We start from the raw sequence: 25,965 nt of genomic DNA on the forward strand, positions 1-25,965 counted from the left end.
ATGTCTTGGATACAAGATTCCAGAGGGATTGTGTATGGCTAGGTGGACAGCAGCTTGCCAGAGCAATTCTTTGGAGGCAAATGGGAAGTGAGGACAAGATCAGCCTTTGGTGGCCTGGCTTCGTTCAAAGATGTCAGAAGCCCTGAAGAAATCCTGGCTTGCTTCCATAAACGTCTCTTGTTCTGAAGGGCCCTGATTTAGGCAGTGGCTGGCAGTTGGAGGCTGCGCTCCCTGAGGAGGGCCTGGTGGGCAGAGAATGGAGTCACAGAAATGGAAAGAGGTTTCTGAACCAGGTGGCCGCCAGCATGGGCTGCTGCATCATCATTTCCAAATGTAGAAATGCCTCTGGCACAAGAGAGGTGATTGGATCTCCAGAACCAACACAGAAACTGGGAGAAAACCTTGGGACAGTGAAGGCGGTAGGGTTCCAGGGTGGAGTAACAATAGCAGGGCTGGGGCTTTCCAGCTGCACGTTTTCTCTCCCACATTGCCTTGGGTGGATGGTTACCCTCTGTGTTGGTCTTCCACAGGGCAGGATGCAGTCTTGCCCGAGAGGAGTCCCACAGTGCCATCAGGGCAGAGGATGGCAATATGTGTAGGTGAGCTGGCGATCTCCTTCCCAGTCCCACCCTGAGGGGCACGCTTGCCTGGGGCTGAGCCCAGAGTGCTACCTAGGGGCTCTACCCTGGAGGAGTGTAGTGGGAGCTCTCCATCTCCAGGCAAGTGGACAGTTCTGGCTGTCAGCTGACAATCCCAAGGAGGGTGGGGTGAGTGCTCTCAGGAAAAATTCTAAGACATCCAAGGAGTGCATGTGCTATTAAGAAACCCAGCAAATGGAGCAACTTGTGTAGGAGGAGCAGAACTGATGGAACAAATAGATCAAGAATTTTAAATAAGCGTAATAAATATCCTCAGGGAGCTCAGGAAGTAGGAATAAACATTTATGAAGAAAACTAATTAGAAGTAATAGGTATGAAAAGTAGAATTAAAATAGAGCACCCAGTGTATGGGTTGAAGAAACACTGAGGATTCAGCTAGAGAGTGATTGTTGAGAGGGATATTTGGGTCATCCCTCTTCCAGAAGGTATCAGAAAGGTAAAGAGATGGAAAGAATGACAGAGGCTAGAATTAGGAGTGTCACCATTTTTTTCCCTAAAACTCTCACAAAGAGGGGGATGAGTAAATAGAGGGGAGAAAATAAATATATGAAGAACTAAAGACTGAAGATTTTATGAAATAATTAAGCCTTCTGATTTGATGGGTGCATGGAATGCCAGGCAGGATAGATACACCCCCCCCACACACACACACTATAATGAATTATAATTCATTATAATTATTCCATCTGAATAAGATGGAACATGCACCACTGCAGACACACACTGCACAGAGTCCTCTTCAGAAGGAGTTTCCAGGAGCGGGAACAAGATGTGGGGTCAGTAAGGGTGAACACATAACTGAGTCCAGTTTATTATCACCTAAGTGGGTAGCAACTTGAAGTGCGTATCCATCAGTTGCAGAACCGAAATGTCAGGCCCCCTCAGTGTTGCAGGGCGTTGGTGTGGGTGCAGAACAAGGAGAGATCAGAGGGGGGTGAGAGAACATCAGATGGGAGACATACATGTGGGCATGGAGGTTCTATTTTTTAGAACTCAGGAGTTCAGCCTTGGTCGGTGGCCACTCCCCACTCCCCAGTCCCTCTCAGAGGCACCTGAGGCAGAGAAGGTTTTCTTTTTTTTAAGTTGAAGTGTAGTTGATTTACAAGTTTGTGTTAGTTTCTGCTGTACAGCAAAGTGATTCAGTTATGTATACAAACATATATATATTCTTTTTCATATTCTTTTCCATTATGGCTTATTACAGGATACTGAATATAGTTCCCTGTGCTATACAGTAGGATCTTGTTGCTTATCCATCCTATATATATAATAGTTTGTGTCTGCCAATCCAAAACTCCCACTCCATCCTTCCCCCACCCCCCTCCCCCTTGGCAACCACAAGTCTGTTCTCTATGTCTGTGAGTCTGTTTCTGTTTCGTAGATAAATTCATTTGTGTCATATTTTAGACTCCACATATAAATGATATCATATGGTGTTTGTCTTTCTCTTTCTGACTTACTTGACTTAGTATGATCATCTCTAGTTGCAGCCATGTTGCTGCAAATGGCATTATTTTGTTGTTTTTTATGGCTGAGTAGTATTCCATTGTATATATGTACCACATCATCTTTATCCATTCATCTGTTGATGGACATTTAGGCTGTTTCCATGTCTTGGCTATTCTGAATAGTGCTGCTATGAACATAGGAGTGCATGTATCTTTTCAAATTAGAGTCTTCTCTGGATATATGCCCAGGAGTGGGATTGCTGGATCATATGGCAACTCTATCTTTAATTTTTAAGGAACCTCTGTACTGTTCTCCATTGAGAGAACCAACATTTCCACCAACAGTGTAGGAGGGGTTCCTTTCAGAGAAGTTTTTCTCAACGAATACCAACCAAAAGGACAAGCGTCCTTATCCTCCTCCTCAACGATAACAATCTCTGAATTTTTTTCTTTAAGTAAGAAAAACTCTGGGACAGATCCATTTCAGGACTTAGGGCTGGGAAGGTCTCTTTTCTGACAAAGTGGATTGAGTTGTTCCAGGTGAGAGCATGCCACCCCCTCGTGTCCTTGACCTTACTTCGCAGGACGCCTTGGGCTAAGTTGTCTGGCCTGGCGTCATCCCTCACCCTGGCTTCATTTTTCTTTGTGGTTATTTTCTCTCTCCTCCCTCTCCATCCTTGTCCCCTCTCTGCCCCAGTCCTTCTCTTCTATTTATTACTGGACTTCATTTGTACAAGTTGACTTTTGACACTGCTTTTGAAGACTTTTTGCATGAGGCCGAGCTGTACTGGAGTCTACGTCTGTCTGCAGTCAGATGGTGTGGAGCTGGGCTGGGAGTACCCCCTGCCCTGGCCGTGTGAGCTTGGATTAGTTGGTTCTCTTTTCTGCTCCAGATTCCTTATCTGCAAAAGGGAGCACTAATGATCCTCATACTGGGGCTTGCTGTGGAGAACTGAGATCATGCAAGGAAAGGGCTTGCACAGTGCCTGGCACACATGAAGTGCTCAATGAATGTTAGTGTTTTGGTCAGTATCTTTTCTGTCACGTATTTTATTTGTCCCTGAATGACACAGGAATCCTACAATTATGGCCATGTGTTATAGACTAGTGGCGACCTAATTGGCTTGCTGTTGGACCTTTCTCTGAAAGATAGAAAGTGGTCTGGTCCATATTTTAGAGAAATGTGTGTGAGTGTGTATATGTATATACACACAAATATATGCATATACATATATATGATATATATGTGTGTATATAGATAGATAGATGCAGAAAGAGATAGAGAGACAGAGACAGAGGGAGAGACAGAACTGTGAGCCCCATGATGGTTGTCTCTGGTTGATAGTTTGGCTTGGAGCCATCAATAGATTCAGTTTGCAGTTGGCATTGTTGCCATGCATGAGTCCCCAGACACTGCCTGGTTTTCCCAACGTGTTAATGGGTGCTTTGTGAGGGACCTCTCTTCAGCACCCCAGGCCTGCCCACTTTCACTAGCACAATGCTAGCTTTAGGCCCCTTTCTCCTACGCCTCAAACATCCCTCTTATAATTCCATGAACAGGAAGGAGTTTGAGCTTGAAGACGGAACATTGAACAACCTGTTGTAATTTCCCCTTGGCTTCACAGGCTGTGGTCCTGTCCCCCTCCATGGTTGCCCCTCCCTCACTGCCTGCCTGCTATGGACCTCCAGGCAGGAGCCCAGATCTGGCCCTGCTTCTTAGGCTCACATTTCCCACCTCACATCCTCCCCCAACCCACGCCGTCGATCTCTGGGGGTGTGAGAGCTGCCCCTGGGCTGCCCAAGTGTGAGTGCCCGGGCCCTTGGGAAAGGATCCCACAGAAGTAGGGCTGTAGAGATGAGCACAGATGCAAGTTAAAAGGTGAGAGAGAAGTGCGTAAGGCTTTGAAGGGAAAGGACTGCCCAGCAAATGCTTGCTCTCCACCTGCCGAGTGGAATTTGCTCAAACATATGAAGGCTGCAGTCAGCTGCACAGCAAGCTTCCTGGCCAGAAACTCCTGGAGAGTGGGGCCAGACTTGCCTCCAAATTGGCCCAGCGTGGCTGCCGCAGCTCTGCTTGAATGTGCCACATTAGGTGTTTCAAAACCTAACGTTTGCCATCCTACACCACTCCTCCTCCCATCCTCCCCAGCCCAGAAGATGCCTGTCAGCAGCTGGTGATTAACTCTGCCCTGGGCAGGGTTGCCGTGGAGCAGGGATCCAGCCCTTCTTGAGACGGGGACTGTAACCAGAATATTTGTAATGATTTTTGGGAAACCAAGCCTCATATTCCAACACCCAGAATCGTGCCTGGCAGGTAGCAGGATCTCAGTCACGTTAGTTGAATGAAAGGGGAGGACTTTACAGAATGCTGGATGTCTCTTCCATCCCCAGCAAGTCTCTTCTATGTAGAGGTCTGACAGAATTAATGTCTGCGTGTCCCAGGCATTGGTGGCTCTGGTTCTCCCCCTCCCCTAGCTGCTATGAGGGGCTGCCATGGCTCACAGCAGCCCCCCTTCTCTGGAGAATTGCCTTCGGAGCTCACCCTTCCAAGGAGGTATGAACACCACATCCAAGGCAGCCCATGAAGACGGACTGACAAAGGGGTACAAAGCCCTTAACTGCTTTAGGGGGAGACTATGTAGTAGAATTTCTGCTCCAGAGCACACCCTCTGCCCCCCTGCCCCCTGGCACTGGGCTCAGGATAAACTTACGTGAGAGTAGAAAAGTTCAGCCCCTCCCCTTCCTTGTCCTGCTTCCCTCTCTCCTGTGCACTGAATCCCTGTCTCAGGCTCTGCTTCCAGGGAAACTCACCTAAGACATCCTCCAAGAGACTCCACTCTCACTCTGAGCTCAGAACTGTTGAGTTTGGAAGGGACTTTAGAGATAAAACTCCTCTGTTTGGAAGGCAAGGAAACGCAGGCTTAGGTTTGAGGAAGGACATCTGGCCAGGCTAGAAGGACAACGCACTCTGGCTGTTTAATTTGGCAACTGTCTTGAGAGTGCAGGCCTGGAGGGCTCTCTCTGGCTGGTAAACCCATGCACTGTGGTGCTTGGGGGAAATCCCCTCACCCCCTGATCTGACCTCATCCCCCTCATCCCCCAGCGTCACCAGATCAGGGAATACCTGATACCAGTACCAAGACAGCTCAAGGGACTCTGTTCACAGGAAGGGGACACCATCCCTGTCATGCCTCTGCCTGGAGAAAGGCTGCTGCCTTTTCCTTCACAACTGTGAGGAATGGGTCAGGCTCCTCCATCCCAGGAAGCTCAAAGCTCAATTACTGTTAAACTAACTCTCTTCCTTGGTAAATGAAACAATGACCTTCTTCTTTCTCTACAGTCTCTTTCTCATCTTTATTGCAGGTTTCCCAAACTACCACGTGTGCTTTTATTGTAAGTTCTTTCAGGTCCATTGTAGCAAGTAGGCAGGACACAAGTGATAAGTACTTGGACATTTAGTTTCCTGCTGAAGATCTCCAAAGCAGTTGGAATGACTAACTGCAAAGTAGAGTGGATGGAGGGAGTATCTTCTGACTTTTTTCCTGAGGAAGCAAAGACATTCACAGCCCTGGATCTTTCCTGTTCCCCTCCTTATCCTTGGGCTCCTCCTGAAATGTCTCTAAAAATCAGAAGCAGTTATTGCCTTTAGAGGGATTCCAGACCCAGATATGGGTAACTTTTGGCTTGCATTATTAAATCCATCCATCCACTTGGGTCAGATTAACCAAACACTCGCTAGGTCTCTGGGTGGGTGAAGCTCAGAGATTAGGAAAGCCCTGGGCTTCTGTACTGGCTAAGCCTCCCTTCCTGACCCTGGCTGATGGACACTCCTCCCAGCCCCAAGGTAATTAGGCTAGAGCACTGTATAAGAGGATATTTGATTACGTTGGGCTGCTTCCATCATGGAAGGGGCAGCCTTTTATCTTTACTGGAATAGACTCTTACTCGGGATATGGTCTTGCCTTCCCTGCACTCATGTTTCTGCCAAAACTACCATCCGTGGACTTACAAAATGACTTATCTACCATCATGTTTCCCAGGCTGTGACTGAGCATGGTAACTTGGATCTAGTTGTCAGGCTGCAGGGCTTTTCTGGGCAAGGAATCAGGGAATTTTCAAGATAGGAGGGGTCTTGGAAATCTTCCAGCTGGGGGCCCAGAGAGGGTGAGAGATTTGTTTGAGGTCACACAGCTGTGAGCACAAGAGCAGCTGGGCGTGGACAATTTTTGATGGCTCTGTATTTTAGTGCTCTTTCCATCTGACTCACGAAATTGTAAGCAAACCCAGAATCTTGGTACTGGGATTTTCTGGCACTTGGAGCAGGAACTCCCTTAGTGGACTGGCATCCTCACTGGCTATTACTGGACTGACTGATCCTCACTGGACCAATATTACGAAATATGCTGATGAGGCTCACCTAGGACCAGGTGGCTCTTATCATCCCAAACCGCTGGGATTAAGAATGTGGAAGTGTGGGATGTCCTTAAAAAATTGGTGAACTGTTTCTGACAAAAGATGTGACTGTTTGAAAGACAAAACCCATAGATGCCCACTCTATCAGAATCTGAGTCCCATGTGTTTCTTTACACCGGCTGCAGAGCCATGAGCTTCCCTGGCACTGGAAAGGCCAAACAGCCCTTTGTAGTGCCCTGGAGAACCCCAGGCTTGCCGTTTATACACAAGTGCCCAGAAAGCTCAACCATCTGGCAGTGGTCATTGCCAGTCTGCCCAGGGAAAGGGCAGGAGGTGGCGAAACAATCAAGTCTCCTGTAATACATCATTTTGCCCCAAATGGAAAGATTAAGCAGCTTATTATTTTAACTGCATAACCCATTAAAAGAAAATGCAAAAAAAAAAAGAAAGAAAGAAAGAAAATGCATATAGTCTTATGTCCTCCTTGATTGAGACTAAGTGCCTCATTAATGCTTGATACACCTGTCAAGGACGTGAAGGGAAAGCAGTGAGCCTGGCGCCTGGGGACCAGGGCCTGAAGACCCCCACCTCCCCTGGATGCCCAGCCCAGGGAGCCGGAGGGCTTTGCAGGGCACTGCTTGGCACTCTGGGGGCAGCACTTGTCTGGGCAAAGGTCACATCCTGGGGGAAGGACTGGGCGAGGGCAACAAATGTAAACGTCTGTGCTTTCTTGGAGCTCTGCTCAGTTGGACCTTTCCATAGGCTGTGGTTGAGCATGGTACCTTGGATCTAGTTGGCAGAGAATCAGGGAGTCTTTGAGACAATTGGGGCCTTGGAAATCTTCCAGCTGCGGGTCCAGAGAGGGTGAGAGACTTGTTTGAAACCTCACAGCTGTGAGTGGGAGAGCAGCTGGGGCACTGACCCTATTTGGTACCACTGTGTTTTAGTGCTCTTTCCATCTAACTCAGGGGATGGTGATTTTCCTGAGAGATACACTGTTCCTGAAGGTGGCGTGGCCGGCCTGTGAGAGCCCCAGAACTCTGCTCCCATACAGCCCTGTGGCTCCTTACAGCAAGTGCTTGTTACTCTCAATCTAAGGACTTTCTTTGGCTGCAGGGCCGTGCAAGGCTGGTACACAGGGCGCTAGAGAGTTAACCACCCCAGGACAGCCTTCAGCCAATGAGAGATGGGAATCAGTATATAAATACCTCATCTTCTCCCCCTTTGGACCAGCCACTTCACTGTTATTCTCAAAGAGTGGTCCCAGAACTAGCAGCCTGGGCATCACCTGGGAACTTGATAGAAATGCAAATTCTCAGCCCCATCCACTTCCAACCTACTGAATCAGAAACTCTGAGGGTGGGCCCAGCTATCTGTTCTCATACGCCTTCCAAGTGATTCTGATACATGCTCAAGTTTGAGAATCTGTTGTACTGAGTCTCTTAGAGTCCTTCCCCAAAGCCTTGGTTGCTCCAGGGGTAACCTGCTTATTACTGTGCCCTGCTCAGTCTCTCTTTGCGTCTCTGTCCACTTCCCTACTCCTCTACTGGTGCTTTCTGAGATCATCTCCCAAATAAACTACTTGCACTCAAATCCCTGTTCCCCTGCTTCCAGAGGGATCCAGTTAAAACAAAGGGCTGCAAACACCTCTGTGGTTTCTTTTCTCTTTCTTACAATCACAGTTGGTTCTGGAGATAGCATGGGGTGATGCAAAGCCCTTGATAAGTCCGCTTCTACCTACCAACATGGAACCTGGCTGTTCCTAACCAGGCACCAACTAGCACCAACATGCAGCCTCAGCACTCTGAAAAATGTATATGTCACCAAACCGCGGAATTTACTTCCTTTATAAAACAGCAACGAAGAGCTGCTCTTTTAACTTTTCAATTCTAATCCAATGGAGGAGTAGAATCAGCCATCACAAAATACTAACTGTAAGCGCCACATTGGCAGCCCTGCAGGCACTGCCCTTTCTTAAAATACAGGCTTGCTGGAATTTTCACCTCCTGGTCCTTCGCGGGCAAGAATTAGTGATGGAACACTCTCCCATGTACCTGACAGCACGGTGGGCAGGAATGAAGCCTCTAAAAGGCCAGGATTTGAACAGCCAGACTGGGGACATGGGTGGGGTCTCCTGAGGAGGAAGGTTTCTGCCGCAGAGCTGAGGTCCCGGGGACTCAGTAGGTCTGGTGGAAATAAGATGTTTATTGCCTTGATTTATTAAGTGCCAGGAGGGGTGTAGGTGCTTTCCTGTGGTATTGCTAATTGTCACAACAGCCTTGCACAGTGCCGACGACTCGCTCTGCGATGGTCGGGTATAAAGGTGTTTCCAGGCCTCTAACCCTGCCATTTGTGAAAGCCCACCATTTGCCACCCTCCCCCTGACCCCAGCCAGATGTTTATATGTATTACCTCTAATGTTGACCAATCTCATGGTCACCAACCTGTGGTCTCACAGTGAGAACAAGGTGAAGCAGATATTAACCATATTGCTAATGGTTACTATAGAGCCAAGTGGATCTTTCTGTTTTCTCAAATCAATAATGACAAGGAACATATTTTAAAGGAAATAAACTAATACTAATTGCTTCCAACTATGATCAGTAAAACAGACAATTCTAAGAAACTACATATTTTATAATCTTGGCTTTTTGTTAACAGCTTTATTGAGGTATATTTTACATATCATAAAACTCACCCACTTCAAGCATACAATTCAATGCTTTTTAGGAACTTTACAGACTTGTGCAACTGTCACCATAAATCAGTTTTACGACATTTTCATCCCCCAATAAGATCTCTTGTGCCAATTTACAGTTAATCTCCATTCCCACCCCGGCCCCAGGCAACAAGTAGTCTATTTTCTTTCTCTATAAATTTGAATCTTGGCTGTTTTAAGATGTAATATTTCTCAGCCCCTGTGCTCTCGTTGGTCCAACTGGAGATTAGACAAGAGGCAGCATGATCATGGAGCGATGGAAAAAGTGTGGGCCAGGAGCCACGTGAAGATCAGCTCACCTGGGACACTCACCTGTTATGTGGGACGGGGCGGGTGAGTCCTTTTGGGGCTTAGTTTCTTCATTGATAAAGTTAGCATCACAGTATGCTTCGCAAAGTTGCTGAGAGATAACTGATGTGAAAATACACTGTGAACTAGGTAGGTGGCATCATCCTGATTCATAGGTGAGGAAACCGAAGCTTAGCTAGAAAGTGGTGGGGCTGGAATCTATGTGCAGTCTTTCTGATCCTGAAGCTCAGGTGTTTCTCAATTCTCTGAGCTGCACAGAATAACATAATTTTCCACTGAGCTTATATATCATTGACCTTGATTGCGAACCAAGATTCTGCTGCCTTGGGCCACCCTAGCAGCTTTCCCCAGCAGACCCAATGGAGATGCACGTAGCCAGCCAGCAAGAACCAGGAGTCTCTTCTGGGCACTCAGCTTTGCTGTCTGTGGCTTCTCTGAATGCCCAGGTGTGCAGCTGTGGACCAGGTGTCTAGGTCAGCTCTCCTCCAGCATGTACTTTCCTGTCACTCAGTCCTTCCATCTCAAACTGTTCGATGCACCTACTCTTCATCAAGGAAGGACACTCTCCGGCTCTGTTAGCCAATCGCTCCAGACTCGCCTTCCCACAAGCACAGGACCACTCCCATCAGAGGCGGTCTCAATTTCTCCAGCTCTGACCTTGCTGATCAGATTCTAAAGTCATCCTGCCTTTAGTCATCTGCCAGAGCCAACCGACAGGTTCCATCCTGAGCGCAAAGGAGCCACAGCTCCAGCACTACTCAGCTCAGCACATTTGCCGAAATGATTAGCTTCAAAAAAGCAAAAAGCCCCAGGCCCAGGGCCTCCCTGAAATTCTGTATTTGCCTTGTCAGGTAGGAGGCACTGAGTAGAGAGCTAGGGTCTGCCCTTGATTCTACGATGAAGGCGGCGCAAGGCCTCGCGTGGGTCCCCTCCCCTACTCTGCCAGGCAGTCTACACCTTTGCAAAATGAGTTTGCTTAGGTCTGTCTTCTAAGTTATTTTCTACAGACTTCTCCTTCCACCTCGCCATCCCACACATACCATGTTCTGTTTTTATTCCCTTTATATATCTGGGTTTTATGTAAGATTTTATTCCCAAAAGAATTCCACTGCTGAAAAGAATGGAAAAGCTCTGGTTTGGTTGCCTCCAGCTCTAACAAATAATTTAAGACTTTGTAAAAGATTTCTTTAAAAACCGAGCACCGTCCCTATGATTGGTGTAAAATAGTGCTTGGTCATCGAGCATTCTACAGCTTTTTAGATTTTATTTGGAGCAGCAGATAAAGTAACAAATGCCACGGACATCTGTGCAGCACTCCTCAGCCTTCATGTTGGTTATTCTGTTGTGGTCCCAGATGTCTCCTACATGTAGATCATTGAGGGGCGCTCAATAAGCAGAGGGTCTCAAGAGAGCCAGTGGAACGGACTTAGCACAAAAAAGCAGGAGGTGCCTCAGTAAAGCTGCACTAATCTTTCAGTCAGGGACCCAACTCTTCATACACTTTCAGTCAAAGGTGTGTGTAGTGCCTCCTTACTGACTCTGCTGGGTGTGTGTGTGTGTGTGTGTGTGTGTGTGTGTGTGTGACACAAAGACAGGGCTTGGGAAGGAGGCAGAGAGAGAAAGTTACAGATAAAGGCACAGAGAGAGAAAAGTATTCATAGAGAGATAAAGTTAGATAGAAACAGACAGCCAGAGACAGACAGAAACCGAAGTGGGGAACAGGAAGATAGATGTAGATACAGGGGAGATAGAAAAATAGAAAGTCACAGAAACAGAAAGAGATGTGATCAGTTGAAATATTTGTTGACTACAGCTTAAGAGGGACTTGGCAGACTTAGGACACTTATTAACAGAACACATTAGTGGATTGTATTTAGGTGATTTGAATTAAGAAACTGTGAAAAAAAATCAGAAAATTGGAGAAACTGGAACACTAACTTGATGTTTGATAATATTAACTTGATGTTTGATCATTTTTGAGTGTGTTAATGGGATCATAGTTATGGTTTTTACAGAGTCCTTATCATTTAGAGACATCTTCTGAAATATTTATGAGTGAAGTAATTCAGTGTCTGAACCTGCTTCCAGATAATGTGGGAGAAGCAGTGGGAGGGGACTTCCAAGATTGGTGAAGATGAGTGATGGGCACACAAAGGTTCTGTAAATTATTCTGCTACTTTTGTGTCTGTTTTACTTTTTCTATAATATGAAGTTAAAAAATATTTTTTGAATGCTTGTCATGGGTCAAGCGTTGTGTGGGGAATGGGAGAAGGGGTGAATAAGACAGAGACAGAGAGAGACAGACGTGGAGATGGAGGGAAGGAGGGAAGGCAGAGCCAGACAAAAACCCAGATAGGCAAAGAAAAGAGAGAGAGAGGAAAGGGGTGAGTGCTCAAGGCCATGTGCATAAAACAGGCTTCATCCCAATGATATTGGTAAATTGACAAATGTCCCAGCATTCCTCAGGCCCTCCCAAGCTTGGGTGAAAACTCAGATGATGTGGACAGTAATCACCCACCACCAGCCAATACAGGACTTCGGTTCCTGGTGAAGCCTCCTGTACAGAGTTCCTGGGAACCCTCTGGGAGCTCAAGCCCAAGCCCACTTGGCCACCACGTGGTGTCCCTGGCTCTACCACCTCTTTTTAAAATATATATATTTAAATTTTATTTATTTTATTTATATTTATTTTTGGCTGCATTGGGTCTTCGTTGCTGCATGCGGGCTTTCTCTAGTTGTCGTGGGTGGGGGCTACTCTTGGTTGCAGTGTGCGGGCTTCTCAGTGCGGTGGCTCCTCTTGTTGTGGAGCACGGGCTTTAGGCACGTGGGCTTCAGTAGTTGTGGTTCGTGGGCTCTAGAGCACAGGCTCAGTAGTTGTGGTGCACGGGCTTAGTTACTCCGCGGCATGTGGTATCTTCCTGGACCAGGCCTTGAACCCATGTCCCCCGCATTGGCAGGTGGATTCTTAACCACTGCGCCACCAGGGAAGTCCTCCCCTGCCTCTTTTGCTGCCCTTTGGCCTAGAGCATTGCCTGTTTTGGGCCAGAACCAGGAAATATTTGCAATAACTTATTGCCTTTTTACTTTACCTCCTCACCTCCCCATCTTTGTTTGATAAAAAAAAAAACTAGCACCCAAACCCAGGCAAGATGGTTCTTTGGGACACTAGTCCACGATCTTCTTGGTCTGCTGGCTTTCTAAATAAAGTTGCTATTCCTTGCCCCCAAAACTCTCTCGATTGATTGGCCTGTCTTGTGGCAAGCAGTATGAGCTTGGACTTGGGAGCATGGGCACCTCCATCCTTCCCTCTCACTGGGCACTGCAGCCTGTCCTGGGCACTGCCATGCCTACCAGATGTCACGACCTCTGGCAGGTTGTGGTTCCACTCCACACCAGGAGCTGCCAGCCCGGCCAAAGAAAATGCTAGAGCCCTCCGCATGACAAAGTGCTCTGTGGAGGAGAGGAAGGCGTCTCTCCACTCTGGCTCACAGAAGGCGGAGGAGAGGCAGAGCTGGGCTGCTCTCCCTCCCCAGAGCCTCACATTCTTCACAACGTAGGCCTTCCCATGTCCCCTGTTAGTGCTCTCTCCTCCGGGACAGACCTGAGTCCACGGGGCTGGGGGGACAAACCCACACTGAGCTCAGCATCAACCCCCTTCTAACAACCAAGGCCACGTGGACCGCCTGTCAGAAGGCCTCCTTCCTCCCAGGTTCGTGGGCTCCAGAAGGCCTGCTCTGCCACTTCCCACCCCAGAATGTCTTGAGCTAGATGGAGACCGAGGTTGGCAGAAAGCAGATCCTCCAGCACAGGGTTATCAGGAAGTAGAATTCCGCGAGGGAACATGTGCTGTCACATTCCAGGGCATGGCTCCTCCTTAGCCCCAGCCTCTCCCTCGGAGTCTTCGTCTATTTAAATTCAAGGGGACACTGTGAGCCTGCTGTAAGTCCCTCCAGACTTACTGCTCTGAGTCCTAAGAGAGAGAGAGATGTATTTTCCAACAGAGGCAGAAACTTCCAGTGGTGAAGGAATGATTTTTAAAGCCATTCTCCTAGCACATGGATGTGTGCCAAGGGTACCTGGTGCCAAGGCATGTATTTCATCTTAGGTGTGGGTGACTCCTCCTCTTCAAGGGGGGAGGGATGCTGGCCATGACTGAGTAGCATCTGCATGGCATCGGGTCCTCAGCCCTTCATTTACGGGGTCTCTAAATAAGCGCTCCTTTCCCAAGCCCTACCCTTTCCTCTTACTTCCCACCAGGAAGACCTCTTCTCAGGAAAGCAGGCAGGCCTTCTGGCTGCACTTATCCCAGGGGAATTTGCATTCTAAACCTTCTCTGTGCTGTTGGATGGGGATTCGGGAGCAGGTTTAGGGCTGAGGCCAAGAAACCTGACTGAGGGGTAGATGGAAACCAACTAATGGCTGATGGATTACCCTAAAAAAGTGGGAGGCAGAGAAGGAAAACTTAACTTAGCTGTTGCTTAGCTTTAGTGTCTGTTGCACATCTACTCTATGCTAAGCATTATGCTAGGTGTTTTCACATCCTATGAGATGAATATTATTATTTTAATAGTAATAGTAATAACTACTATTATTATAATTATAATAGCAGCTAGCATTTATTGAGCATTTACTATGTACCAGGTGTTGCACTATGTGCTCTACATACACTGCCTCATTTAATTTTCACAGTAATCCAATGAGGTTGGTCCTTTTGTTCCCTCCATCTTACCAATGTTAAAGAGCTTTGGAGAGAGTAGTATGTCCCAAATCCTGCCTGTGTCGATGCTTTTTGTTCCAGCCCTTCTGACTTAAGTGTTGAAGTAGGGAATGCTTGGCAGTTGTGGCTCAAAGACTTTGGATGTTGTGCCTGTATAACTTTGAGAAACCTGTTATGATGAGATTCTGATGCTACTCTTATTCTCTAAGGCAATGACTGAAACCGAAAAAGTTATAGGCAGCAGAAAGGCTTTCCCTATTGTAGGCAGAGCATGTCAGCCCTATTTGAGATACTGGGAACCCCCCGAGACAAGTAAATGCCTTATCCCTCTCATTGCTTAACCCACTGGGATCCCATCACCCTGTTCAGCCAGATGTTTTTGACAACCCCAAATGGGGCTTTATGTCACTCAGTTGTGTCAGCATTAAGACGGGTGTTGCCACCATTAGCCTCAGGTGTGGAGCTGGCTTGTCGGAGGTAACCCCTTACACTGCCATTTCTTGCATCCCAGCTTTGAAGGTTAAGGTTTACCTTTATATTTCACTCCACCCTGAATTCAGTGCTAGTTCCACTGTCAGACCTCTTCTCTGTTGAAGAGATTTTCCAGATGCGTGGACATGGCTTCTAGCCTAGCAATCCCTTCCAGCCCTAGAAGTCTGACTCCCTCATCTTCTCTCCTCATTGCTCCCGTCAGATTCGCCAGGGAGAAGTACAGGGTGTTATTAGAGACTCTTAAGTTCTCCTAAAGCTTGGCTACTCGAAGTGTGTGAAGTGTATTCCATGGACCAGCAGTGGCAGCATCCCTTGTTCAACCTCCAGAACCTCAGGCCCTGCTCTCATCTGCTGAACTGGGACTTAGATATTTTTTTTTAACATCTTTATTGGAGTATAATTGCTTTATAATGGTGTGTTAGTTTCTGCTTTATAACAAAGTGGATCAGTTATACATATACATATGTTCCCATATCTCTTCCCTCTCACATCTCCCTCCCTATCCCTCCCCTCTAGGTGGTTACAGGAACTTAGATTTTTAACAAGATCCCAGGTGGTTCATAGGTATTAAGAGTTTGAGAAGGACTGTGAAATCGGTGGTTCTCAAACGTGGCTGCACAGTGGAACCACCTGGGGAGTTTCAGAAAATACCAGCTCCTGGTCCCACCTCCCAGAGAGTCTCACTTCCTTGGTCAGGGGGCGGCTTGTGTAAGGGGTTATTAAGAGACCCCCAGGTGATCTCCATGTGCAGCTGGGGCTGAGAACGCCTGGCTTAGAGAATTGGGTGACACTCTCTCCTCATTATAGGAGGAGGAGTGGCCCCCTTGCCGGAGTTCTAGCGGGGCGCTGAGGCTGAACCCTTCCCAGGACTCTGACTCAAGGCCAGCCCCTCCTCCTTGCTACCAGCCAGGGAGGATCAGAGACCCCTCTCTTTTGCCACAAACAAAGGGGGCCTCTGGCATCATTTCCTGGGAAGGTGGGAGGGGGGGAGCAGCTAGAGTGCTTCCCTTTGCATGTGCCCAGCTAGCCACAGTCCCTGGAGAGAAAGGAGGAGTTCCTGGCCAGTTCATGTGAAGGTCAAACACACTTGAGTGCCTTTCCTGCGGGGGTGGGAAAGCAAGGAAATGAGTTTGTCTTGGGCTGCTGCCTCGCCTGCTCGTATGGGAAAAACAGAAGTTCCAGTGGGAGGAGCGAGGGGAGTGGGTGTTGACGGGCCTCCTGGCATCTCCCCAGCTGGTGAACCGGAGCCCTGACTAGTGAATTGCAGGAGTGACAGGCAGTCACTCCCCCTGCGCCCTCCACCCAGGCCTTGCCTATTCCCTGCATCCCTGCCAGTCCGAGAATTTGCTCACGGCAGAGGCCCTGAGTCCTGGTGGTTTCCTCTGCGCAGCTATTTTGGGAACAGGAACTCAGATGTTTGGGTGGAAGAGGAGTAGCCAAGGGCCTGGAGGCAGGCAGGCCGAGGGGAGGGCCAGCAGCTCAGCTGAAATGACCCCAGTGCCCAGAGCAGAGGCAGCCTCCACTGGCCTCCTCGGGCACACAGGCCTGGTCACGTGGCCACTGGGGCTGCTACTTGAAAGAGCCCCCATTGTCCACGCCTCACATTTCAAAGAACCAGACTCAAGGACTGACTTTATTTATTTGTTTTAAAGCAAGAAGAGGCTATGGCCAACTGCATTTTCAGCTCTGGAAGGGGGGTCTGTATAGGCACACAAGCCAGACAGACTTCTCCAAGTTTGTTTTTCTGACATGTTAGAAACCACACAGTTCAGAGAAAATTCATCTCACATGCTGGGGCCTGCTTTCCCGGGACATGTCCAGTGACTGCTGTGTCAACACTGCCACATTCAGCAAGTCTCCCTCCCAAGGGGCTGGTGTGATTTGCCAAGGGAAAGACACAACCCAGCCCCTCAGGGAGACTGTGCCTGGTTCAAAGCGGGGGTGGGCTTTCAATTGGACAAGTTGCTGACCCCTCCAGAGGCCACCACTGCATCCTCCTTGGGTTCTCTGTTCCCAGACAGGGCTGCATTAGTGTGTGCAGCTGCTGACCATCCTACTCTTACAGCACCTGGAGAGGGGATATCAGGAGGGAGGGGTGGGGCTGGAGGTTGAGGATGGTTCTCAGCTTCTCTGATTAACTGTGCTGGGAGGCACCTGGCATAGGAGGAAAGGGCTTTGGCATCTCAGTGACCTGATGTAAGAGCCCATGCTGGTACATACTACCTGTTTTTCTAACACTTCCTCCTTGTGGAGACTTTCCAAGAAGGGTACTGAGAAACTTGCAGGCACTGACCGCAGGGCGGGGCATCATAGCTGCTCACTGGATGCTGATATCTTTTGCCAGTTTGTCCTTGCAGGCCTAGTAGGTAGTTCCAACTGTCTCATCAGCCACAGTTTGAGGCCAAATGCTCTCACGTTGCTTTCAGGAGACAAAGGACAGCCATGCCTTCAACCGCGAATGTTTTGGATAGGGAATTTTACAGTCAAAACAGCCCTCCAGGAGCAAGAAGAACTACAGTCCTGCAGCCCATGGAACAGAAACCCCATTCACAGAAAGATAGACAAGATGAAAAGGCAACGGGCTATGTACCAGATGAAGGAGCAAGATAAAACCCCAGAAAAACAACTAAACGAAGTGGAGATAGGCAACCTTCCAGAAAAAGAATTCAGAATAATGATAGAGAAGATGATCCAGGACCTCGGAAAAAGAATGGAGGCAAAGATCGAGAAGATGCCAGAAATGTTTAACAAAGACCTAGAAGAATTAAAGAACAAACAAACAGAGATGAACAATACAATAACTGAAATGAAAAATACACTGGAAGGAATCAATAGCAGAATAACTGAGGCAGAAGAACGGATAAGTGACTTGGAAGACAGAATGGTGGAATTCACTGCTGTGGAACAGAATAAAGAAAAAAGAATGAAAAGAAATGAAGACAGCCTAAGAGACCTCTGGGACAACATTAAAGGCAACAACATTTGCATTATAGGGGTCCCAGAAGGAGAAGAGAGAGAGAAAGGACCTGAGAAAATATTTGAAGAGATTATAGTCGAAAACTTCCCTAACGTGGGAAAGGAAATAGCCGCCCAAGTCCAGGAAGCACAGAGAGTCCCATACAGGATAAACCCAAGGAGAAACATGCCGAGACACATAATAATCAAATTGGCAAAAATTAAAGACAAAGAAAAATTATTGAAAGCAGCAAGGGAAAAATGACAAATAACATCCAAGGGAACTCCCATAAGGTTAACTGCTGATTCCTCAGCAGAAACCCTACAAGCCAGAAGGGAGTGGCACGATATACTTAAAGTGATGAGAGGGAAGAACCTGAAACCAAAATTACCCTACCCGGCAAGGATCTCATTCAGATTCGATGGAGAAATCAAAAGCTTTACAGACAAGCAAAAGCTAAGAGAATTCAGCAACACCAAACCAGCTCTACAGCATATGCTGAAGGAACTTCTTTAAGTAGGAAGTGCAAGAGAAGAAAAGGACCTACAAAAACAAACTCAAAACAATTAAGAAAATGGTCATAGGAACATACGTATTGATAATTACCTTAAACGTGAATGGATTAAATGCTATGACCAAAAGACACAGGCTTGCTGAATGGATACAAAAACAAGACCCATATATATTCTGTCTACAAGAGACCCACTTCAGACCTAGAGACACATACAGACTGAAAGTGAGGGGATGGAAAAAGATATTCCATGCAAATGGAAATCAAAAGAAAGCTGGAGTCACAATACTCATATCAGATAAAATAGAATTTGAAATAAAGAATGTTATAAGAGACAAGGCAGGACACTACATAATGATCAAGGGATCAATCCAAGAAGAAGATATAACAATTATAAATATATGTGCACCCAACATAGGAGCACCTCAACACATAAGGCAACTGCTAACAGCTATACAAGAGGCCATCGACAGTAACACAATAATAGTGGGGAACTTTAACACCTCACACCAATGGACAGATCATCCAAAGTGAAAATAAATAAGGAAACAGAAGCTTTAAATGACACAATAGAGCAGGTTGATATGATTGATATTTATAGGACATTCCATCCAGAAACAGCAGATTACACTTTCTTCTCAAGTGCTCACAGAACATTCTCCAGGATGGATCACATCTTGGGTCACAAATCAAGCCTCAGTAAATTTAAGAAAATTGAAATCATATCAAGCATCTTTTCTGACCACAATGCTATGAGATTAGAAATGAATTACAGGGAAAAAATGTAAAAAACACAAACACATGGAGGCTAAATAATACATTACTAAATAACCAAGAGATCACTGAAGTAATCAAAGAGGAAATCAAAAAATACCTAGAGACAAATGAGAATGAAAACACGACGATCCAAAACCTATGGGATGCAGCAAAAGCAATTCTAAGAGGGAAGTTTATAGCTATACAAGCCTACCTCAAGAAACAAAAAAAAATCTCAAATAAACAATCTAACCTAAAGGAACTAGAGAAAGAAGAACAAACAAAACCCAAAGTTAGCAGAAAGAAAGAAATCATAAAGATGAGAGCAGAAATAAATGAAATAGAAACAAAGAAAACAATAGCAAAGATCAATAAAACTAAAAGCTGATTCTTTGAGAAGATATACAAAATTGATAAACCATTAGCCAGACTCATCAAGAAAAAGAGGGAGAGGACTCAAATCAATAAAATTAGAAATGAAAAAGGAGAAGTTACAACAGACACCGCAGAAATGCAAAGCATCCTAAGAGAATACTGCAAGCAACTCTATGCCAATAAAATGGACAACCTGGAAGAAATGGACAAATTATTAGAAAGATAGAACCTTTCAAGACTGAACCAGGAAGAAATAGAAAATATGAACAGACCAATCACAAGCGCTGAAATTGAAACTGTGTTAAAAAAATCTTCCAACAAACAAAAGTTCAGGACCAGATGGCTTTACAGGTGAATTCTATCAAACATTTAGAGAAGAGCTAACACCCATCCTTCTCAAACTCTTCCAAAAAAATGCAGAGGAAGGAACACTCCCCAGCTCATTCTATGAAGCCACCATCACCCTGATACCAAAACCAGGCAAAGATACTACAAAAAAAGAACATTACAGACCAATATCACTGATGAATATAGATGCAAAAATCCTCAACAGAATAGTATCAAACAGCATCCAACAACACATTAAAAGGATCATACACCATGATCAAGTGGGATTTATCCCAGGGATGCAAGGATTCTTCAATATACGCAAATCAATCAATGTCATACACCATATTAACAAATTGAAGAAGGAAAACCATATGATCATCTCAGTAGATGCAGAAAAATCTTTTGACAAAATTCAACACCCATTTATGATAAAAACTCTCCAGAAAGTAGGCATAGAGGGAATCTACCTCAACATAATAAACCATATATGACAAACCCACAGCAAACATCATTCTCAATGGCGAAAAACTGAAAGCATTTCCTCTAAGATCAGGAACACAACAAGGATGTCCACTCTCACCAGTACTATTCAACAGAGTTTTGGAAGTCCTAGCCAGGGCAATCAGAGAAGCAAAAGAAATAGAAGGAATACAAATTGGAAAAGAAGAAGTAAAACTGTCATTTTTTGCAGATGACATGATACTATACATACAGAATCGTAAAGATGCCACCAGAAAACTACTAGAGCTAATCAATGAATTTGGTAAAGTTGCAGGATAGAAAATTAATGCACAGAAATCTCTTGCACTCCTATACACTAATGATGAAAAATCTGAAAGAGAAATTAAGGAAACACTCCCACTTACCATTGCAACAAAAAGAATAAAATACCTAGGAGTAAACCTACCTAGGGAGACAAAAGACCTGTATGCAGAAAACTATAAGACACTGATGAAAGAAATTAAAGATGATACCAACAGATGGAGAGATATACCATGTTCTTGGATTGGAAGAATCAATATTATGAAAATGACTATACTACCCAAAGCAATCTACAGATTCAATTCAATCCCTATCAAATTACCAATGGCATTTTTTTTCAGAACTAGAAGAAAAAAATCTTAAAATCTGTATGGAGAAACAAAAGACCCCAAATAGCCAAAGCAATCTTGAGGGGAAAAGAAATGGAGCTGGCAGAATCAGAATCCCTGACTTCAGACTATACTACAAAGCTACAGTAATCAAGACAATATAGTACTGGCACAAAAACAGAAATATAGATCAATGGAACAAGATAGAAAGCCCAGAGACAAACCCACGCACCTATGGTCAGCTAATCTATGACAAAGGAGGCAAGGGTATACAATGGAGAAAAGACAGTCTCTTCAATAAGTGGTGCTGGGAAAACTGGACAGCTACATGTAAAAGAATGAAATTAGAACACTCCCTAACACCATACACAAAAATAAATTCAAAATGGATTAGAGACCTAAATGTAAGACTGGACACTATAAAACTCTTAGAGGAAAACATAGGAAGAACACTCTTTGATATAAATCATAGCAAGATATTTTTTGATCCACCTCCTAGAGTAATGGAAATAAAAACAAAAATAAACAAATGGGACCTACTGAAACTTCAAAGCTTTTGCACAGCAAGGAAACCATAAACAAAACAAAAAGACAACCCTCAGAATGGGAGAAAATATTTGCAAATGAATCAATGGACAAAGGATTAATCTCCAATATATATAAATAGCTCATGCAGCTCAATATTAAAAAAAAAACAACCCAATCCAAAAATGGGCAGAAGACCTAAATAGACATTTCTCCACAGAAGACATACAGTTGGCCAAGAAACACATGGAAAGCTGCTCAACATCACTAATTATTAGAGAGCTGCAAATCAAAACTACAATGAGGTATCACCTCACACCAGTTAGAATGGGCACCATCAGAAAATCTACAAACAACAAATGCTGGAGAGGGTGTGGAGAAAAGGGGACCCTCTTTCACTGTTGGTGGGAATGTAAATTGATACAGTCACTATGGAGAACAGTATGGAGGTTCCTTAAAAAACTAAAAATAGAATTACCATATGACCCAGCAATCTCAGTACTGAGCATATACCCAGAGAAAACCATAATTCAAAAAGACATATGCACCGCAATGTTCATTGCAGCACTATTTACAATAGCCAGGTCATGGAAGCAACCTAAAAGTCCACTGACAGATGAATGGATAAAGAAGATGTGGTACATATATACAATGGAATATTAGCCATAAAAAGGAAAGAAGTTGGGTCATTTGTTGTGATGTGGATGGATCTAGAGACTGTCATACAGAGTGAAGTAAGTCAGAAGGAGAAAAACAAATATCGTATATTAATGTGTATATGTGGAACCTAGAAAAATGGTACAGATGAACTGGTTTGCAGGGCAGAAATTGAGACACAGATGTAGAGAACAAACGTATGGACACCAAGGGGGGAATGCGGCGGGGAGGTGGCGGTGGTGGTGTGATGAGTTGGGCGATTGGGATTGACATGTATACACTGATGTGTATAAAACTGATGACTAATAAGAACCTGCTGTATAAAAAAATAATAATAATAAAATTCAAAAACAAAAAAAACCATGGTGGGAAAAAAAAACAGCCCTCCAGACACCAAGTACAGCAAGGGAGTTCCTTTTCTTTCCCTCCCTGGAATAAGTTCCAGTTCCCCTGGACAGCAGGAAACTTCATCCAGTTCATTTCTAGGGTCAACTCAGGATCTACAATTTACAATTTGGTCCCAGAATGACACGGTGGTATTTTGTGCCTCTCCTGGTTCTACTAAACTGCTAGGCTTTAGGAGCAGGCAGTGATTGATGATCTGTGGTGACCTGCTGTGGGTTAGGGGGTAGCAGCCACCTCCTTCTCCCCTGCTTTGGGTGCTGCGTGGAGGGTGGGGTGGCTGCCCCATACAGGTGGACAGGACACTGACAGCCTTGCTGAGGCATGTTGCTCATGTAATTCATAGTCTGAGTGTGGCCTGTGGGTGATCTGGTCTCCAAAAACTCCCTTAGAACCAAATCAGTCATGCCTCCCTTTGACCCTCAGCACATAAATTGTGCTCCCTTTTGGTGTGTATCTCCGTGAATTACCTCGTTCACCTGGAAGCTTCCAAGGCAGCATGCTGGCTCTTTCCATGGGGGGATTTGGGACCATGGGAGCCTCCTCACCACACCACGGCTGGCGAACGTGCTGCCTGCCTCCCTCCTCTCCTCTGTACCAGCTCCCTTACACCCTGCTGGCTCCAGCGAGGTATCTGGGTGAGAGTGCCACCTTGGGAAACCTCCAGAAGAGAAGCAAAAGGCCTTCCTCTTCTCTCTCAGCTCTCCCTAAACCTCATGAAGAACCCTCTTCTATTTCTCCTCTCTCTGAGGATGATGATGATGGTCATGATGGTCATGATGATGATGACGATGTGTGTGTGGGCAGTGAAACACATGGCTTCTCATTCTTGATCTTTAAACTCTGCCCTCCTCCAGTCAGGCAGAAGGAAAACCTGCTTTTGCCCCCTGACACCCCTTTGGGGTCTGTCCAATCTCAGTCTCAGAGCTGTGTTCTTGTTTGGAGGTCCTAGCAGGGGAGTGCTGTTGCTCATATACCCTTGATTGGAAAAGGGTTCTCTTCTTTCTGGGAAGGTTGTCCTCTTTGACCAAGCACACAGCTTCAGGAGGGAGGCACATGGACCAGTGAGGGAGGAAGGGGACAGCCACCAGCTCACCCCCACATCCTCTTTAGGGTCAGGGGTTCTATTCCCAGTGCTGGAGGCATGTGTGCCTCAATGGATGATTTTGATTTTAGTTCCCGGTTGGTGGAGAGTCCCAACAAGAAGCCACAGGGCATCAAAAAAGGGCACATTTAATTAATATGTCACGTATCAACCAGCCACAGATATGTAATTTTTGAGTTAACTGGTTTCAGTTCTCCTCTCATGTTGTCCACTAGCCACCGGCAATCATCTTATGGTGTGACTTCGGACACTTCGCTTCAGATCTCAGAGCCTCAGTTTTCCAAGGCTGGACCGTATCTAAGGCCCCTTCCAGCTGTAAACTTTTAACATGCTTGTGTTTGGGATTCTGTGTGCTGAGCCCTGACGTCCATGTGAAGTATAGTGAGTCCTCATCAGACTCCAATTTCTTTAGGAATGGAGGGGAGGTCTGTTGTTATAGATTCAGTATAATCCACTGATAATCCAAAACCCCACGTTAGCCTTTGGTTTTGATCTTATGCATTAGAACTGTGAACAAGCTACAAAACTGACCAATTTGAATTCTACCTGTCCCTTCCCCTTCTATCTTCTCAAAGACATTCTAATTTGATCTGTAATGTGGCCAAAGGGCAGACAGTAGAAGGGAGGAGAAGCCAGAAGCATGAAAAATCCCCAAACTGGATCATCCACCCCCTGGATAATGGGCAGTTGCCTGAACAGAATGCTCAATGAGCACTCATTTACCCCCAAGCCACCCCCTGTCCCCACGCTGCAGTGGCTATAATCTCCATGGCAAAATGCATAAAACTGTCAAGCTCCTTAGACAAATTCTACCATTCCTAACTCAATTCACAGCAGGCTAGATTTTTGAAATTGAGAAACTGGTTAATTGTCATTTGGAAGTAGCAGAATTTAAAATACCTTACCAAGGGACTTCCCTGGCAGTCTAGTGGTTAGGACTTCGTGCTTCCACTGCCGTGGGCCCAGGTTCGATCCCTTGTGGGGGAACTAAGATCCCGCAAGCTGCATAGTGTGGCAAAAGAAATAAAAATTAAAAAAATAAAACCTTACCAAAATGCCAGTTTTGGGGGGTGGGGCAAGGACTGTGTTTTCTGCAGTGTAGACAAGAAAAAGCAACAGAAACTTACATGAATTTTCACGTTTGCCTTCATAATTGTCAGTGTCCTTGTATGAAGATCTCTTAATCTATGAAAGTACCTGACTTGTAGATATTGTTGAAATCCTACATGACCTCCACTGACTTCTCTCTACACCGTGATCTTTTTTTAGGAGGTGGGGGTACTGATCCTTGCTAACCATAATCTCTGTGCATCTCATTTTGCATCTTTGAGGAAGAAAATCTGATTGGTTCTTGACCAGCCAGTGGATAGGCTGTCTTTGGGTCAGATGAATGTATGTTCATTGCCGGCTCTACCCACAGTCCCTGCCTAGAAGAGACTGCCCTATGTACCTTAAGACTCTAAAAGGTACCTGGACTAGGAGTGGACATCTGATCCGGTTGGTGCTTGTAAAACTTTTGGACTCTGTGGTAAGAGACTAGACCAGTCACGTGGCAAGGTCCTTCCCCACCACAGACCCTGTGGCCTGCATGTGGACTGCATGAGTCTCTGAAGGTCCTTCAGACTCCAGTGTTCTACGTCTTTCCTAAGCCTAAAGGCTCCTATGGTCTCTCAGACCAAATCCCAGCAGGGATGAGGACTCACCGAGACAGAGTGCCCGCCTCAGGGTGGACTGGTAGCCAAGAGGCCCTAAGCCAAGATTGAGATGGTAGAGAGGGATGGGGGTTTACAGGAATGCAGAAGGATCAGGGGCCAGGACTGTGTCAATTGTGACCCTAGAAAGGGAGGGAAAAGCAAAGACTAGGGCTAAAACAGGTGTCACTTAGTGTCCTGGCAGGGTTGGATATCTGGATGCTTCTGGCATATGGAGTTGGGTGGCCCCTGTCTCTATCCTCTGATTTTGCTTGGGGCTGGGGAACTTCCAGGGAAGAACACTCAAATCCTGCCCACAGTTGGCGTTAGGCTCCCACCAGATGCCCTTTACCTGCTGGTGTACCCAGCTCCTGCCTGCTTTGAGTGTTGGCTGCTAATGGTTCATAATTTTTTTCCTTCTCCAGAAGATTGCCCTTGGCTGAACCTGAGGTTACACATTTCACCTCAAGAGGCAGCCCATGACTGACTGGTATGGGGGTACAAAAGGCCAGCTGCTGGCTTTAAAGTGGGACCAAAGTTATGCTACAGTTCACCCTCCAGAACAACCCAGGGGATCAGGCTGAGGCTTGTCTCCAGTGTGGACGACACCCAAGCTTAGCTTCTTCCTTGCCCCATCCTGCTCCCTCCATTCCCCTTCTCCCAAGACCTTCATTCAATAAGTTGTGTGCCTTTGAATTTCCGTTTCAGGGTCTGCTTCTAGGGATACCTGCCTAAGTGACATTTTGCTGATTAACACTTGCATCTTAGAAATTCTGTAGACCCCACCTTTTTATATCTATTTCTTTCAT

The sequence above is a fragment of the Mesoplodon mirus genome (genome assembly GCF_964341445.2).
Source record: "Mesoplodon mirus genome assembly, chromosome: 12".
Lineage (NCBI taxonomy): Eukaryota > Metazoa > Chordata > Mammalia > Artiodactyla > Ziphiidae > Mesoplodon > Mesoplodon mirus.